The sequence below is a fragment of the Nanorana parkeri genome, unplaced genomic scaffold (genome assembly GCF_000935625.1).
Source record: "Nanorana parkeri isolate BGI_ZX_2015 unplaced genomic scaffold, ASM93562v1 scaffold304, whole genome shotgun sequence".
In the NCBI taxonomy this organism is placed as follows: domain Eukaryota; kingdom Metazoa; phylum Chordata; class Amphibia; order Anura; family Dicroglossidae; genus Nanorana; species Nanorana parkeri.
The window spans coordinates 87,640-107,075 of record NW_017306572.1 but is presented as its reverse complement, the minus strand read 5'-3'; positions in this window follow the sequence as shown (position 1 = coordinate 107,075).

Genomic DNA, 19,436 nt, shown 5'->3' with positions numbered 1-19,436 from the left:
TTATCTGTCATGTTTTGTTTCCAAATGTACTCGATTCAATTTATATCAGATCCTACAGTCATCATGAATATCCAGTTGGCCCCGTTCATTTTTCACAATCATATTGCTGAGATAATGATGAGCCCCGGGACATCGGTCACTGATGTGTCACTGGTTATGAAAGGTACTGTACACGCTGGGAAAGAGAACTTGATTTTGTTATGAAGAAGACCAGTATCCATCAATTTAAATGCTGTATATCCCAGTCTACATTTACATGGCTTATGCAATGTTGATGACAAGTACAAATCAAAAGTCAAGAATAAAATAAATGTAATACACGTTATCAGCACTTTTTCCTAAACTATTCCTTAGTATTTTGTTGGTGTTTTCTTCAGTGAGAGGGAAAATAAAATGTATATGCATCAATGCTCTTAAAATTGTAGGCTTAGTGTATTAATTACTATCATATACTACAGTATTAACCCTTTTACTGCCATGGGCATAAGGGTACATTGGAAAAGAACTGCATGCAGCAAGACAGCTAAGTAACCCTTACATCCGCTGCAGTCTCACAGGCTGTAGGTCTATGTTTGCTTCAGTGACCAAACACTTACAGCCATTTGGTGACCAGGACTGCCTAGAATTAGGAATGGATGTGGTTAGCTGCTTTTAATCTGCTAAGGTGTATAGTGTGTCCTGGAAACACATTTATTTTCAATGGGCAGCCAAGCACACCCCAACACAGCCAAAACTTTACAGGGCCCATTTCAATCTTGGAGCTGCATTAATGCGCGTTATGTCATATATTAACATTCACTGCGTTAAGGTAGCCCATTTAAAATTACTGGGCTGCCAACGCACCATAACGTTCTTAAAAACACATTACCTTTTTTTTAACACATCGCACTACCATGTGTTGCAGCCCACAACTCAGATGCATTGTCTTAGTCAGCTGGGGTGTCATTCAAAATGAATGGCACTGCGACACATATTATATGCATTACCACATGCGTTAGCACAACCCTGAAGTGCAAATGGACCCAAATGGTCCTGTTTTACAATACAACTAATCACAAGGCACAGCCTGTGTGTTGTGATGTGCTGCAGCACAAGTAGAATACTCACTACTATATTAGAACATTGGGATAGCATTCAAACTGAATGGCACCTCAATGCAAGGTGGTGCATGCATTGCAATACATTGCAGTAACATACAATGAAACAAGTGTTTTAGCACATGTTAGGGCAACATAGAAGTAGTTAAAGGAAGGAGCAATGTGGGATCACTGGAAAGGTGAGTATCAGTTGGCGGGGGCTTTTTCACAAACACTCACTTTGCTTTGAATTGGCAAAGTGACAGTGTCTCTTAAAAGTGTGTTATATTGTGCTTTAACATGCATAACAATATGCAGCACATTCTTTTTTAATGGAATGCCAGCCCGGCATAATGCATGTAAAAACCTTTTTATCAATGCAGAACACCTCAACACACAGATGGTTCCCACTTGTGCACTGAAACACATGTGTATGAAACACACTGACAAGGTTTGTTGGGGTGCTATTCAAAACGAATTACATTGCAACCTGCGGCAGTACAGATTGTGAATTACCACAACACACAGCTTCAAGATTTTTAGCTAAAAGTGCTTGTATACAGTACATTTGATAAACATTTTCACAACTGTCATGGCACATACAAAATCAATAGCACAATCTTTTAGTTCTACAGGCCTGTACTTTCACGAAAATATATGGTTTGGGGAGTATTTTACCCACTTTAAAAGCTGTAAATGAAAAATAGCAAATACAATGACAAAAATTATCTAGCCCCCTAAAGTGAAAAATGGGAGGCTGGCCCTGCAGCACAAGGGTTAAATCAATAAAGGACATCATGTTGGGGATATTCAGTAAAATAGTTAAAAGTGCATGGATTGTAAAGTGCAGACAGTATGTCGCCCAGTTATGAATCTTCTTTCACTAAATCAGTTGGGATCTGCCTGATTGCTTGCTGTTAGTTACTTTGCCAATTAACATTGTTTTTTAAAACTTCTCGTTGTATTAGTGTGTTTTTATTGTAGCTGCTTCAGAACAGTGCAGCTTGACACATACAGCAGAAAACATTTATGTTCAGGTCTGAAATTAATTTCTATTATATGACTATAATATTATATTATATAATATTATACAATAATCGTTATTGCAGTGCATACTGAGGTAAATAAATATTGCACATGCAGCTGACCTAGTTTGGAAAATGATCATAGTGAATAATGAAAGTCCCTCTCTTCAGTGTGAAATGTGAACAGACACACTATAATTATTTTCTAGCCATATTTTTCTTTCCGCTGTGTAGAGAAAACTCACCACCTGCAAATAAAAGTGGAGTTTCCTAACTTTTAGCATGATCTGCGGTATGCAACTATATAGCAACTATGAATTGAGGAAGCTGGGGTAAGGGTTCAGTTTTGTATGTTAATTTTGGCTGTGGTGACTTCAGTGCTGTATTTATGGGTGAAGCTGTTTTGGGATCAAGTGCTTTGAAAACTGAAAAATAAAATGAGCAGATCCACGGGTTGTCTCGTGCCCCCAAAAAAGGTGTTTTTGAACTATACAATTATTTTCTTCAATAGTCCAGTTCATGTTCATTTTTAACATTTACATACACTTTGGGGTCTATTTATAAAACATTTGCAGCGTCAAAGTATCTCTGAACAAGATTCACAGCACATTATTTTATTGGTATCTATCTTCATTTTGTACATTTACCAGTAGCTGCCTCATTTCCCACCCTCGGCTTATATTCGAGTCAATACTTTTTCCCAGTTTTTTGTGGTAAAATTAGGTACCTCGGCTTATATTCAGGACGGCTTATACTCGAGTATATACGGTATTCACTTGTTTACTGTTTTGAAAGTAACATCCTATGCAAAAACTATCGTATAAGTTTTACTGCAAAAAAATCTAAGCAGTAACCTTTTCAATTTACTCTATTGGGGTAACTATTCTCCTCAGAAGTCTTGTTTGTGCTTATTTGTTGTAAGCACTGTAACCCTGGAAGGCCCTGTTTCTGCTCTCTGGGGGTGAAGGAGTTGTCGTACCCTTATTTTCCCTCCAGGGGTCCCTTTCTGTCTAGTTACAGCTTATATATCGCGGTGAAGGAGACTTCCCTGGGTCTTTCTTTTGGTGTAGGGAGCTAAGCTAAAGAGAAAAACAGTGTTAACTTCTTGTGGGTCTTCGTGGGTGATAGAATATCTCATAGCTAGGATCATGTAGTTTTCCAGCTTGTTGTTGTTGTCTTTAGGGGGGATGCTGCTATTCTTTTCATCTGAGTCTTGCCAGGGTAGCTGGAGAACTCAATTTAGAGTGCACAAGTCTGGAAATGAACCCGCCATGACAATTAAACCATACTAAACATTTTTTTTTTTTACTTTCCCTTATCTTAAATAAAGATAGGTTCAAGTAGAAGATAGACTGAGTTCTTTCTTCTGGTGGATCGCACGGTGGCATACACCACGGGAAGTGAGTACAGAGAGTTGCTCAGTTAAAACACTGGTGGCTAAGAGAAGGAGGGTTAGTCATGGTGTCAAATCTCTTGTCTGGACTACACACCTTGTAGGCATGCAACCACAGAATCTGGGACCTGTACAATTATGTTGTAACAAATACATGTGAATTTCCTTCCCTTGAGCCATGAAGAGTGAGCAAGAGAAATGGGATAGGTTTCCAACATTCCTTGCTGCTAATCTGAACTGTAGGCCTGGGTGCAGGAATTGGCTTCACAAGCTGCCACCAGGAGGCGCTACATCCTTGCATCCCCAAACCCCCTTTTCTGGCTATGAAAGAGCATGTGACCTTCTCTCCTGTGACTGTGTGATTCGCTTCTAGACCTGAGCAGTGTCACATGATTGTGGGAGTAATGTAGGTGTAGACTCTTTGCAGCAACATATTCTCTTTAAAGCAGATGTTAACCCTAACTAGATGACATTTAATTTGACATTTAACTTGTTTTTTACCTTTCTTTGTTGCAGCTCAGTGTTGGTGATCTCCTGCCACCTCTTTGCAACCACTTCATATCTACATGCAATGGCTGTATGGCCTTTCTCAGAGTAGGTTTCCTGATGGTGACAACAGTGGACTATGTCTGCACAGTGTGTGTTGAATGTGACAGGGCAACAATGCAAGAGCAAAATTAAAGGACTCAAAATTAACGGGCAAAATGTTGTCACCCCCATACCAGGAAGTACATGAACAAAGCCCTCCATGGCACAATCGCCAAGTATTCTTTCTTGAAAATGGCAAATTACAGATATTGAAAATGAATTTTGAAATGTATTATCATGTTAAAGTTTATATGAGATTTTAGTGCTTGGGTTTAGATATGCTTCATGTGATTGTGTGATTTTGTTTTGTATCTTCAGTAAGAACTAGGCAATTTAAAATGTTTCAGATGTCTTATATGAAACCCGTCTTAAGAGAAACATGAAGGCTACTATTGTTAACTTCCCACTGAAAATTCTAGTTGTTTGGCCGTGCCGTCTTCAGTACTGAACTATTGACCTTGAACAAGCATGCAAAAAGTAAAGTCAAAGTGAAATCAAAACTCCTGCTTTGCGTGCTTCTCTGACTTATAATTTAGAAAGTATTTAAAGCCCAACCTCGGGCAAAATTGTTTAGCAGCTTAGGTTGCGATACTTACCTCCTCTTTGGCACTGTCCTGCAGTTACAATGTAAAGCCCTGCACTTACAATGTAAAGACACAGGTGTCATCACTTCTCTGCATTATTGAATTGCACCCACCTTTTGATAAAGACCCTGAAGACATATGGAAAAGGCAAGTTTAAAAAAAAAAAAAAACCATAAAATACTTCTTGGGGAGCGGGATCAATTGGAGGCAGGTCAAGAGCTTGGAGTCTGGCTTTAAAGCAGAAGTAAAGTACGCTGAAATTAAACTTTTTAGCCATAATGGGCTAGTATGCACACCCTATAAGCACATTATGGCAGACATAATCCCCTCCATCCATCCCTTCTTCCTCACCAGCACTTCCATCCTAGTCCCAAACTTTTTCAGCATTCTTCGTCTACTTGATTGGCTGGGCCCCAATTATATTACTGCATCTCGGCATGCCAAGCCTGTGCAGTGAGCTGCTCATTTGCAGCTCAGTGTACAAAACAAAATACTGACAGACAGCAAGAAAGTTTTATGGCAGAAGAGACTTACCAGTCTCTTCTGTCATAGAAAGACTACCAATCAGCATTTTGTTTTTACTTTACTTCCACTTTAAGTTATTGGATCGTCAGCACAGCCAAGCAACTAGCATTTTCAAACGCATAGGTCAGCAACGGTATCCTCTATTTTCCTTTTGTAATACCTCAGTTAATAGAGAAGCCTGAACACAACAAGCCAACATAATTAAATATCTTAATGGTAAAAAAAACTCACAGTGTGATACATTCAAAATATTATTTTTCTGATGTTATTAGTAAGCACAGCTTTAATTTTAACAGTTTTTTTAAGGCAGCACAGGCAGATGCTTTGATGAATATGGCGTGCTAAGTGGAATTTTTATATTGGAATTATATATTGATTCATTTTAGAATTATTTAAAAAGATAAAAACTCAAAATATGTTTTTTTTCTCTCCGTGTATGTTTATTTTGCAATACAGTCTATTGTTTAGTAAGTGAAATTATGTTTCTTATTTCCTGACTGAATTCCAAACTGAATGACTAACAACTGATGCGTCAAACTGTTCCCCAGCAATAATCAATTACATAAATTAAAGAGTATGAATAAGCAGCACTTCCCAGCAAGTCACATGATTTATAACACAACCTCTTTATGGTATTGTGCAATCATACAACTAAAGTGGGTGTTTGCTTCCCGGAGATATTTTCTGGCATTTTCCTTGCAACTTTCCTACCTTCTGCAATCCTGCTGACTGGACCTGTGTCTGCAGCTATTACCATACGTCTTTATTTTACACGCATTAATCACAGATGCACTTAAAGGCAAAGTGCCAAAGCTCATTAAAACCTTCATATTGTGTACATTAAATGAGCTGCAAAAACTGTTTTCTACAGAGATAAATTTTTTTGTGCAAAACTGTTTTTTCATCTTTCTTTTTTTTTTAACAAAATATATTCATGAAAATAGTTTGGCGTTCTATGCTACTTCAGTATTTCGAAGTAAAGTAGTATAACTTCCCACATTTGTTTGAAAATTATTTTTAGAAACTTGAACACACCCATGCCCTATAACAGCCTAGCAACCCAAAACACATATTATGATTTATGGATCTTATACACCTTGTTCAACTTTAACACTCAGTCACAGGGTTTACAACAAACACTTTAGCAGGAAAGGGGCTAATGGAAACCAATATACTTACACAAGCTTAAAGGGTTTCTAAACCCTCCGTTTTTTTGTCTATATCTACTGCTAGCAAGCAGTAGATATAGGCAAAAAGTAAAAAAAAACAGCTTTAACAGCGGTTTAAACTTACCCCATTTTCGCCGCGCGCTCCCGCCCGGGAATTCGAAACTGCTCGGGCGGGCCGCAAAGCATCCTGGGGCAGGCGCATGCACAGTTCGGATTTTCGGCCGGGAGACAAGCAGAAAGGCAAGGTAAGTCTATGGATGTGTGCATCCGCATGGAGACACCGCGGGATCGGAAGTGCCAGCAAAGACAGAGTCAGCGCTGGATCGGAGAGCCGCTGCACCGCTGGAGGGACAGATGAAAACATCAGGAAAGAAGAGGAAGATCAGATTAAGGTAAGTGCTAACATTCACATTGGGGGGAGGGAAACATTTTTTTTACTTTAATGTCACTTTAAAGGAGAACTATGAGGTGAGTGCTTTTCACTCACCTCATAGTTCTAGCCGACCTGTGACAATGAGACTAGTTCGGGAAGTGAGCAAACACATACAGGGGAGGGGAGTGACAGGGGAGGGGCTGGATTTCCCCACTCCGATCCGCCAGCGCTGACTGGCGGAACGGACGGGGGAGGGGGCGGGTACAGCTGGCTCTGCCTCTAGATAGGCAGAGCCAGCTGTCACTCACGCAGCTGGGTGGATCTCAACATAATTGTCGGGATCAGCCTCAGCTGCGGCGTCTCAGTATACCGCGAGTAGTAGCTTGCGGTATACTGTGGCGTCTCAGTATAGCGCGAGCTGTAGCTCGAAGTATACTGAGCTTAGGGTGACGGGAGGACACTAGTTTGTGTCCTCCCGTTACCCTAAGGAGAACTATGGGGAAAAGCCTTAACCCCATAGTTCTCCTTTAAGCATTCCTTTAGTGCATCAAGGACAACACACATTACAATATTTCCCCGAAAATAAGACCTAGTACTATTTTTGGGAATTGCTAAAATATAAGACCTACCCCGAAAATAAGACCTAGTTGTGACCATTCCCAGGGCCAGTGGTGGCATAAGAGGGAACTTGAAGAGCCGTGGGAGAGGCAGGAGAGAATCAGCGGTGCCAATAAAGCCAGTGCTAGAGGAAGCGAGGCGGCACCGGAGGGAGCAGAGCCGCATAAGCTGATGCCTCCTCCATAGCGCCGGCTCCTGTCACAGGCGGAGTGATACCAAATTCACTCCGCCTGTGAGGAATCGAGCGTGAGTGAAAGCACGCTTCGCTCTAACTGGCCAGCGGTTGGTTACCAAATTGCTCTTGGAAAGGTACGGCACCCCTGATTGCGCTGATCACCATATTTTAGTACATGAATACATGTAAACTTTTCTACATGAATACGCGTGGATTGTTGGTTTTACGTCATTTTCAGGCCTAAAATGTGGAATATAACATGGGTGCAAAAATGGAAAAAAGGGCCTCAGTCATGAAGGGGTTAAAAAAAAATAGGACCTACGCCAAAAATAAGACCTAGTGTGTTTTTTTTTAGCCAAAAAAAATATAAGACAGTGTCTTATTTTCGGGGAAACACGGTAGCTATGAAATACAAAAAGAGACAATTCATACTTCACAGATTTCAAAGAAAACATTTTAAATAGCAAAACAAAATAAAAAGCAGTTTTGTCTGTGAACGTTCTCAGTTATTCAGGTCACAGGTATGGCTAGTACCGTGTTTCCCCGAAAATAAGTCACTGTCTTATATATTTTTTTGGGCTCACAAAAACACTTATTTTGGGGGTAGGTCTTATTTTTTTTTTTAATGTTTAACAATTCAAAGTTAATGCAAATCCTAATTAAATAATCCAAAATGGCAAAGTTAAGAATAGGGTGATCAGGGCAATCAGGGGTGCCACATCTTTCCAAGAGCAATTTGGTAACCAGAATGAGTGAAGCGCGCTTTCACTATGGGTTCCTCACAGGCAGAGTGTATTTGGTATCACTCCACCTGTGACAGGAGCCGGCGCTATAGAGGAAACATCAGCTTATGCGGCTCTGCTCCTTGCGCTGCCGCCTCGCTTCCTCTAGCACTGGCTTCGTTGGCACCGCTGATTCTCTCTTGCGGCTCTTCAAGTTCCCCCTTATGCCACCACCGGCCCTGGGAATGGTCACAACTAGGTCTTATTTTTGGGGTAGGTCTTATTTTTGGGGAAACAGGGTAGTTGTTAGTCACATTAGGGCTGGATTTGTTCTATAATGTTGAAGACATTTTGCTACTCAACCAAGCAGATACTTAATTTTTAATGACTGTCAGAACATATGCCTTCATGTATAGCCACTCAGTCATTTTATTCCAATCACCATGAAATATGTAAAGGTAGATATTGCTTGTCCAAGAACATGATGGAAGGTGTGAACATTTGTGAAACCACCCTGTTCTAATTACATAATCCAGTCACCATGGTGCCTTTAAGTCTGGGATTGGTGTTAATCTTTCTAGTTACATACTCTAAGGTATGAATTGTTGTTGAATGTTAAAATGGCACTATACATGGGTATAAGGCACCCACTTCTGTTTAAGGATGGTTGTTCTAGACTGATTGCCTCTTTCACACCTGAGAACCAGTTACCCTCTCTTTCCAAAATGTGCACCTCATTGTCCTTGGAAAAAATTTCCTTTTTCCACAAAGTATAGAAAGTAAGCAAAGTCCTAAACCTGTAGGTTTTAAGCTCTTGTGTTGGGACATCTGCTTGTTAAGAGGTTGTTTTGTCTCTCCAATGCAGGGGTGTAGAAAAGGGGGGGATTGGGGGCACCGGTGTTCAACACCGTTCTGAAGAACATCCAGAGACGGGCATGGAACATGCCCATCTAAAGGGATGCAGGGGATGTCCTGTTTGATAAAACATCGGTGATGGCTGGAGCAGAGCTCAATGTTTTTCACTGATGCAGATGTTTTATTACACAGGACATCCCTGGCATCCCTTCAGACGTACATGTGCCTGCCTGGCCCTGGTGAATCTGTACATGCCTCAGTGGGGGCTCTGCAGAAGGCCAGGTGTCTTTCTAGTGACCAGGATCAGAAGGCTGCACAGAGACAGAGCAGCCAATCAGGTAGCAGGGGCTGGGGGGGCTTGTAATATCTGTGAGTATACTTCTGTTTTTAGTCCTAAGTCCACTGTGTTGCAAAGCCCAGAGTCCAGTGCTTTCCTATGTCTCGAGTCCAGTGTGTTCCTAAGTCCTGAGTACAGTGTGTTCCTAAGTCCCGAGTCCAGTGCGTTCCTAAGTTCCGAGTCCAGTGCGTTCCTAAGTCCAGAGTCAATTGCGTTCCTGAGTCCAGTGCGCTCCTAAGTCCAGAGTCCAGTGCGTTCCTAAGTCCAGAGTCCAGTGCGCTCCTAAGTCCAGAGTCCAGTGCATTCCTATGTCCAGAGTCCAGTGCCTTCCTTAGTCCAGAGTCTGTACTGGAGGGCAGGCTCATAAAGAGAACCTGTCACCTCTGAATGCTATCACACATGTGCTTGTTATCCCCTGTGTGATAGCAATAAAGTTAAGTGAAAAAAGTAAAAAATACTTGTAATGGATCCCCGCCAACTGTTGCTGGTTTATCGTCAGCTATTCCTTGTTCCTGTGATTTGTGAAAACTTGTCTGATTCTTGTGACCTGGACTTCCTTGACTAACCTTGATTTCTGCCTGCCTTGACATCAGAACTGTTATTTGACCACTCTCTTGCCTCACACTTTTTGTACCTGGATTGCCTGCTTGGGTTTGACCTCGGCTCGTCTCATCGGATTATGGCTTGCACGGTGCTCAACACCACTGGCACTCCTGCCACTTGTTGTCCCTCTGGGCTCTGTTCCCATCATCAGAGTCTCCCAGGACACAAGGTGCAAGGGAAGCCTCCTCTCACATCCGGTCTCCCATAAGGTACGTAACAATAATAAAATAAATTAAAATGAAAAAAAACTGATTAAAAGTAAAAAATTAATAAAACAAAAACATTATAAATAATAATAACAATCCACAGAGCCCAACTTGAGACCCCACCAGACCACCAGTCACATCCCACCTGAGACCCCGCACAGCCCACCTGAGACCCCCACAGCCCACCTGAGACCCCCACAGCCCACTTGAGACTCCCTACAGCCCACCTGAGACTCCCCATAGCCCACCTGAGATGCCCACAACCCACCTAAGATGCCCACAACCCACCTGAAACCCCCACAGCCCACTTGAGACTCCCTGCAGCCCACCTGAGACTCCCCACAGCCATCCTAAGACTCTGTACAGCCCACCTGAGACTCTGCACAGCCCTCCTGAGACTCTGCACAGCCCTCTTGACTCTCTGTACAGCATTCCTGAGATTCCGCACAGCCCACCTGAGGCTCCACACAGGCATCCAGCAACCCTGCACAGCCCTCCTGAGACCCTGGAGACATCAGACCACCACCCTGGAGCAACACAGAGTATGTAGCTTCATATTATTAGCTAGTGGAACTTGCGTTTTCCTGCAGCAGGAATGCCTAATTTGGTGTTTACAAGTGACAGCTGTCACCCATTCAAGTTAATGATCAGTTATTTCAAGTTAATGACCCATTCAAGTTAATGCGATTAGAAAACACTCTCCCTGGATGCACAATCGATGCGTCCAGGGAGAGTGATTGATTCATAACCAAATGTATTCCTAACCAAATAAATCCTGTATAATAATAAAAATTTAATCATATCACACACAATTACATGACGTGTGCAGGAGTTTCCATGCAGCGGCTGTCACCTGATCATGGTTTTTTATTAATTTTATTTTTTTATATTAATGAAAAAAGACCAAAAATTGTGGGGGTAAATTATTATTTCTACTTTTTGTTGTACAAAGTATCAAATAAAATCAAATTTCTTCCTAAAGTTAGGCCAAAATGTATTCTGCTAAATGTTTTTGGTTAAAAAAAATCCCAATAAGTGCATACTAAGCAGTTTGTGTAAATTGGTTGGTACCAATTCTAAGACTTTTTAAAACATGTCTTTTATCCGTTTGGTGTCAAACAACAAACATATTTTTTTATGCCAGCCATATCATAACCTTGGTGTGTCTGCTAATTTGAGGAGGCCCCCCGGAAAATGTTTTATCTACGGCCCTGCTCTAATGTACAGGTCTTTGCATTCTTTGTTACCCTTTGTTACCCTGTACTGCATATATAGTTACATAGTTACATAGTATTTAAGGTTAAAAAAAGACACAGGTCCATCAAGTACAAACTGTGTGTGTGTTTGTGTGTGTATGTGTCTGTGTGTGTGTTTTGCGTGCTTGTCCATGAGTGCACGTGTGGTCTAGTATTTAAGAGTACCTGTACCCCAGTTACAGTCTCTTAGGATGGTATCTAATTGATTTTTGAATGAATCAATATTCTTTGCAGATACCACTGTGTGTGTCAGACTAGAGTGATCAAATACCGCTTTAACTCCTCCTTGCATTCAGTGACCTGATGTCTTGCATTTGTGCAGCTTTGTAGTTACCCACAGGCTTCTTTGGCTGAAGTGTTGGTTGTCTGATCAGGTCTCCAAACAATCTTTGACCTAGCTCCACTTCGTGTGGGCCTGCATTTTAAATCTTCTCCAAAAGGCATCATTAGGAGCACCATGGATGGGAAGAGCACTCACCTTCCTTAGACTCAACACTGCAAAAAAGTGCACCTTTTTTTTTGGTTCCAAATGTTCTTTTTGGTTACAAGAGTCCTTCTCAAAGCCTCTCACCCTTCTGAACCAGCTACCTTGGCTGGGTCCAAGGAGTCCTGGAATGTCAAATTTCCAAAATCCACAAACAAATGAAAAACTGTGTTTATTCTATTCTGGGTCTCAAAGACCCAAATACCTTTGTGCATGCTCAAAACGTTCTGCATGGAATTGGTTCAGTCAGTGGTGGCCTTTCTTTACTATGGAGACTGACTGGTCTATCAGTGCAAACTGTCAGTGCAGAACAGTTGGTCAGTGGAGTAATCCAGGCTGTCAATCAACCTGATAACCTGATAGAGCCACAAACCATTTGGCGGTCTCTGCCTTCTGGAGTGCCATCCAGTGTGAGTCTAGTCCAACAATGCCATGGCGTTGGCATGTATAACCCATCAGTATAGCCGAAACGTCGAACATATTCTTCAGCGGAAGGTCAGGTTCTAGTGCTAACAGTAGTCCATATCTCAGGAGTGGATAACTGCCAGGCAGACTTTCTGAGCTGCCAGCCTTTTGATCCAGGAGAGTTGTCTCTCTACCTTGAGGTTTTTAAACAGATTTGCCATTGTTGGGGGTTCATGAATCGGATAGCCTGCATGAACTGCAAGGCAAACGGGTTCCTTGCAAAATCCAAGCAGATGCAGCAGTCACTCTTGCCAACCTCTAAATGCAGTATTTCCTAAAGTATGCATTTCCTCCCTTGAAGCTTCTTCCTAACTTCTATAGAGGATTGTTTCAGTAAGAATTCATGCCATCCTGATAATGCTGGATTGGCCAAGGAGGATGTGGTACCCAGATCTGGTTTATCTGGTCAAAGATGCCCTGTGGTAGCTTCCACATCGACTAGACCTTCTAGCCCAGGGCCAGATCTTTTGTCCTGCTTCTTGGTCATTAGATTTAATGTCATAGTTATTGAAGACCTGGTGCTGAGAAAAAAATAGGTCTCTCTGAGATGATGATTTTCACCATGCTTTTAGCCTGTAAACCACCCCTCATAATGTTTTATTTTGCATCGGGAAGGCTTATTTGGTGATTCTGTGGCCACTGGATAATCACTCTTTGGTTTGTATCTTTGTTCAGAGGATTACTCTCTCACTCTTCAGAAGACTCCCTTCATGTTCAGACTCTTGACAGCTAACTGAATATAGAAAAGCCCTTTTGTAATGTTGATCAAGTTATTCTTTTGATAGCTGTAATGATATGCATAGCTTTTATTAGCGCTGTGTTATAATATTTATCGCTTCTGATGTGATTAAATACATTCACAGGTCTGTTCACTAAAGGTTGAAGAGTTTGGAGAAGGCAGCAGAAGTGAACAATCTAGGAAAAAATAGCTGATTTGGAAAAACTCTCCAATTCAGTTCACTTTCCAGTTCAGCTATGTTGTCCTAGATTGTTCACTTTTCCTGCCTTCTCCAAACTCTTCACCCTTTTGTGAATAGACCTGTCAGTGTTATATCTCAAAGTGACCTCAAACTGACCTTTATGGAATTCATGCATGCATTGCATTTGGTTTAATGTGGCCTCAGGTCTGTTCTGCTTGCCTTTCTACTACTATTCTGGCAGTGTGTTTCCCACCAAGGAAAGCAATGAAAGTTAAAGTTAACCCGTGGTCATGCTATGAATATCCCAGTATTTACATATTCTTAGCAAGCAGTAAATGAGCGTTAAAACAAGCCATCACTGACCTGTGAAGCTGTAGGTACTTTGGAGCAATTCATCTTCAAACTTTATTGCAGAGGTAGTGAGCCCGGCCATCTGTCAAAATATCAAAACAATACAATGCATTTGACTGGATGCAGGTGCTGTTCAGTCAACAAATTTCTGCCTGGCTCCTTTGAATTTTCAATGGAAACATGCAGGAGCTGGCAGACAGGGCCACACACTGGAACTGGCTGAAATTCACTCAGTGTATAGCTAGATTTACTTTCCACTTTTTTGTTAAATATACATATTAGTATATTTTTACATGAGCTTAATTTGCACAATGTCATTCATCTTCATAACAAAATAGTACTTTCTGATCATTATTTTATAGTTTTTGGTATCTATTATCGCAGGGTTTTACACACAAGGTTAAAATATTCAAATGACACATAGAACTGTAAAAATGGATTTCCCAGTATGAGTTTATTTAGACAGCTTGAAAGAGCACTCCAATTAATCATGTGGAAGTAGAAAAAAAGTCAGGAAACTCAATACATGTACTGACAGCCTGCCATGCAAGCAAAGTTATTTCAGCAGCCTTGTAGTGTTTCTAAAATGTGCCTGAACAAGTTTAGTGATTTAATATTTAATCCATGATGCGACATAACTTGTCTGCCTGCTTTGGGAGAGAGCCCATTTTAGAACCAGCTGTCAGATATGACAAGTCAAACTAGAATGAACCACTTTGTTTTTCGTGTTTGAGGGAAACTGTTTTCTATAAGCATAATGTTTGAATACTTTAAGGATAATCAGTATAATACTAGAAAGCCTGAAGAATGTCTATTAGTAATACATTAGAAAATAGAATTTGATTACAAAAGCAAACTTACTATGTTTCATTATTTGTGCAAAATACCCTAAAATGTATGCATGTACTGGCAATACCATAAAAATTGCGTTTTTGTTTTTTCCCAGATAGAAACATGTTTTTAAACAATTAGAGGACATAATCTTGTTAGTTTTTGGATATGTTAATGTGTACAGAATGTTTCTGCAGTTATACGGAATTCAGCTGAATTTGTTATTTGCATGCTTAGGTATAACCTTACTACAGACCAAGATATCCTGGTGTAGAGAATAATAAAGCACTGTAAAAGGGATGAGCAAGTAACTGATTTTAGTTAGCACAATTTTGTGTTCTCCCTGTAGAAAATTAACATCCCTATTAAAGCAGACAAATGCTATATATTTCAGTTGGGACTGTTGGGAAATTAGGGCAGCAATTTCACAGGTTTGTGATTGTAAAAATACCAAATGAGATTTCACATGCCTACCTAAATGTGTGACACACACATAGTAACACATAGTTGGGATAATACCTACTTTACATTTGTTACATGTTCCCATTGATATAGCTTAACTTTAAAAAAAAACTTAAAATATTTAAAAAATACCTTTTTTTGATGTTTCAGCAAACTCCAGGACTGAAAAATCCTACTTAGTTTTCATTGTCTGAAGGGGTTAACAGAGTTTTGTTTTAAATAATTAACTCTGTCTGTACTGTGCTGAAAGATTTTATTATCACTAATAAACTAGATGTGCTGGATTATCTGTCCTAACAAAGGGTTAAAGACCTGAAGACATTTTGTGTTAATGAACTTTTAAAAAACTGCCCCTGTTCATTCCCTTATCAGCTCACAGGCATCTATTCTAACCACTAGAAGCTGTCTGTGGAGTGATATGTATAATCATGTTCCAAAGAAACAGCTAAAAATGTAAGAAACTGAAAAAATATATATATATATATATTTTTGGTATGCTGTGTAAATGGGGACACACAACAAACCTATAGATGAGGTTTCTCAAATTTGGCTACATAAGTGGAAATACGCCTTAATCCTGGGCAGTAGATGCACAACAGCAAAATGGTAAATAAAGAATAAAAAATGAAAACAAGAAAGAAAAAAAAAGCGTGCAGTTCCCTCTCCCAAACAATACCAGACCCTTTAGGTCTGGTAGGAGTGTTAGGAGGGACCCCATTTAAAAAAAAAAAGTGAGTGGGGTTGCCCCTCAAAGTCATACAAGGCCCTTAAGGTCTGGTAGGAAGTTTAGGAGGGACCCCAATTAAAAAAAAAAAGTGAGGGGGGTTCCCCCCAAAAGTCATACCAGACCCTTAAGGTCTGGTAGGAAGTTTAGGAGGGACCCCATTTAAAAAAAAAAAGTGAGTGGGGTTGCCCCTCAAAGTCATACAAGGCCCTTAAGGTCTGGTAGGAATTTTAAGGAGGAACCTCTTGTGCCCAGTCTAACATACCATGTATTGTATTCCAACAGGAATCACCAGAGGGATTGTGTCTCACCGATAGTCACCCCATCATGGCTCAAGATTCTGGTTGTCTCTTCGAATGGTGACTTTATCTTAAACACGTCCTGAATTAGGAGGCAATGATGTGGTGAACAGAACCCCAGAGCGGTATCACAAAATCGTACGGCGTGGTCGTAGGGTGTGGTGGTACGGCGTGGCAAAGAGCAGAAACTTATTTTTATAGTGCTGCTTATGCGCCATTTTCCTCCTCCTTAAGCATGGAGAGCAGCCACTTTTCTTTCTAGTACTGTTCATGTGTCCAGTATGTGCTTGAGGTACTAGCTTAGTAGTTAAGGTGTTGAGAAAAGCTAGAGGAGTTGAGAAAAGCTAGTCATGAATAAGTTGTTACAAACAGATATTGGTCCCTAGAAGCATTTTGGGGGTACAGAGGGAGGGCACATAAGAAAACATACCCCAGCACTGTAATTCAAAGAACTGAGGCATACTTTGTTAATCCCAAACACTAAAATCTCAGCTTTAACAGCTGGTGATTGTAATATAAAGGTCCTTGTGTAGGCACTTTGTGTGATTGGCAAACAAGCTGCCGCTGTCTCCTACAATCTCCTTCCTGTAAATAACCTTGTCATATGCCCTCCAAAAAGAAAAAAAAAGCTTCTGTGCTGATGCACATTGTTCAGGAATATTATACTGTTTTTTTAAAGAAAAGGCCTTACAAAATATTGTAGCCAGCAACAATTACGAAATATACCTTATGAAAAAACATATGCATTGGATACCAGAGTAGTGCATTTGGATAGGGACATGATTTTTAGGGAACTGATTTGGAGAAAAATGCCACCATGCTTAAAACTGTACGTTTTACAGTATATTAAGAAGCAAGGGGGATTGTCTGGCCCAAAACCTTGGATACACTTCTTAGCGGTACAACTTCAGCATTTAGCAGGTTGGGAAGGTGAAGATAGTCATTCACAGGCCTATGGTATTATAAGATCTTTCTTTGCAGTAAGAACACGGTTTGTCCCTAGAACATCCTTGTAATTGAAAATGTATTCCTCTATGCCTACTATTAGATTAATGGGTAATATTAAGGGATCTGTTAAGTGCTTACTGGGCATAACTGGTTATACTAAATATACTCTGGGTAAATTAACTACTGCCTGAGGTGTTCAAACTGACTGGATATATTACTTGGAAACAAGCTGGTGTTCTGACTGTTTCACAGCTATATGAACATGGCACACTCCTTCCAGCATTTACAGTCTGTGTACTTGATTCATAAAACTAAGTTCTATAAATATTTGCAACTTAGACATGCTTTATCTGCCCAGTGGCTACACATGGTGTAAATATATGTCCTACCAGGGTTCTAGATACCTATTTTCATGTAAGCACCATGAAGGAAGTGATCTCAAATGTGTATAGTCATTTACTGTCCAGTTTTCCTGCAGAAATCTCCCCTGGGGTATAGGAGGGACTGGGAACTGGATATTGGGCAACTCAGGGATGATGTGTAGGAGGAGGCCCTGTGGTCGATCCACCTTGTACCCTTGTCTGCTGCTCATCATTTAACGCAGCTGTTCATTTTACATAGAACATATCACACTCCAGCTTTTCTCCATAAAATTGGCCTCAGAGATTACTTGAAGTTCCCAAAATGTGGTCCTGAACCAGGGTCCTTAATTCTTTTACTGTGGAACTGTCCAAAGTTGGTACAATACTGGCATGAGATCCTGAGCCTGCTAAATTCCATATTTGCAACTTCTATCCATAACAGTATGCTTACATGTTTACTAGGTGTTTTTGAGTCTTCTGACTTGGACTCCTTTACTGTTACAGCTATATCCAGAGCACTATTCGCTTCCCAACAGTAGCTTGTATTGAAATGGATATCCCACGTCCTGCCTTCAGTGGAGGCATGGATTACAGAATTAGATTCTTTAATATCCTTAGAAAGATTTACGCTCTAACATCGGGAGAACCCTAGGTAGATATTTTATGATCTAGGGCAGGTGGCTTGGGCACAGGGCTCCTCCCTCTTCTGCTTTTGCCATGCACCTCAGTATAATTCATGCAGTATCTGTTATAATTCCTTAGCCGGATGCATATCATTTATGTGTACACAAGGGATTGAAACTCAGCTGATCTTGGCATGTTTGTATTTTTATTGTTTGTATTATCTCTTGTATACTGGTATAACCTGTGTTGTGTCCATTGTCTTACTATTGGTGTTATTTTTATTGTTCGATATACCTATGAACACCTCGAACAAAAGGAGAGATTGCACCTTCCAAGCCAAGGATATAGTTTGTTTTGCTGCTAGGAAGGTGAATGTTGCAAGTTTTCTTTGGTATTTATGTAGATCACTAATTTGGACATTGTAAGAGCATAATCCATGAGCTTCATTGCATTTTAGGGTAGGGTGTACATCCATTTCCCTCTTTAGAAGGTCAGTGTAGTTGCCAAACTGTCAAATCTCCTTAGTGAGGTCCGCAGTGATACCTTCTCAGGGATAAGGGTGCCATGTGTGCAGGCCATGCCAAAGTTTGCAGGTGTCTCCCACAGAGATTTATTTCATCCCTAATGATTAGCCACTGACGAGTGGCCAACTCAAAACATTTTCAGTCCTAAAAGGGCATATGGGCTGGTATCACAAAAGCAGGGGGCACACATGTTGCCCCCCTATTATGTTATTACAGACCTGTATACTCCTTTACAGAATATGGTTACTTCAAGAGAGGTGCCTAAAAATGCCCACCTCCCCCTGAAAAAGCTATTCTGTACTACCGTACTCCAAAATGATGATGGGATTTATTGAGGATAGTTGTGTGCAACTATCTACTCAGAAGTACATATTTATGTTGATCAAGTGACCACTACTGTTGGTGACAAACAAGGGAGGCAGATTTATTATTATGAAGCTATAAAGAAGAATATTTCCTTCTCAAAATCAGCTTCTGAAGTAGTTAGAAAGTTTACAAAAGAAAAGTACAATGTTGAAAGTCATTGAGGTATATTATTTCAATTTTACTAACTGCCAAGAAAATCCCCAGCATTAGAAATTATGAGATTTATTTCATGTTAGCTGTGCTGCTAAGTGTTTATCCTTGATTGCCTCTGACAAAAAAATCTTTCATAGCACTGCCAAACCACAACATTTTGTGAGCTTAAATTTAGATCTACATCTGTAACATAAATGTGTATGAATCGTTACTAAACAACACTGATTTCTTTTCAATGCATTAATCCATAGATCAGGCATACCAGTTTCAGTGTGACTGGCGCTTTCTAATGGCAAATAATATCCAGAAAGTAATTGCATAGATCCTAGATATGTTATTATTGGACACATAGGGGTATAATCCAAAATAACTTAAATGACATGATTCTGCAGTTTCCATATGTAGCAAAATAATATTT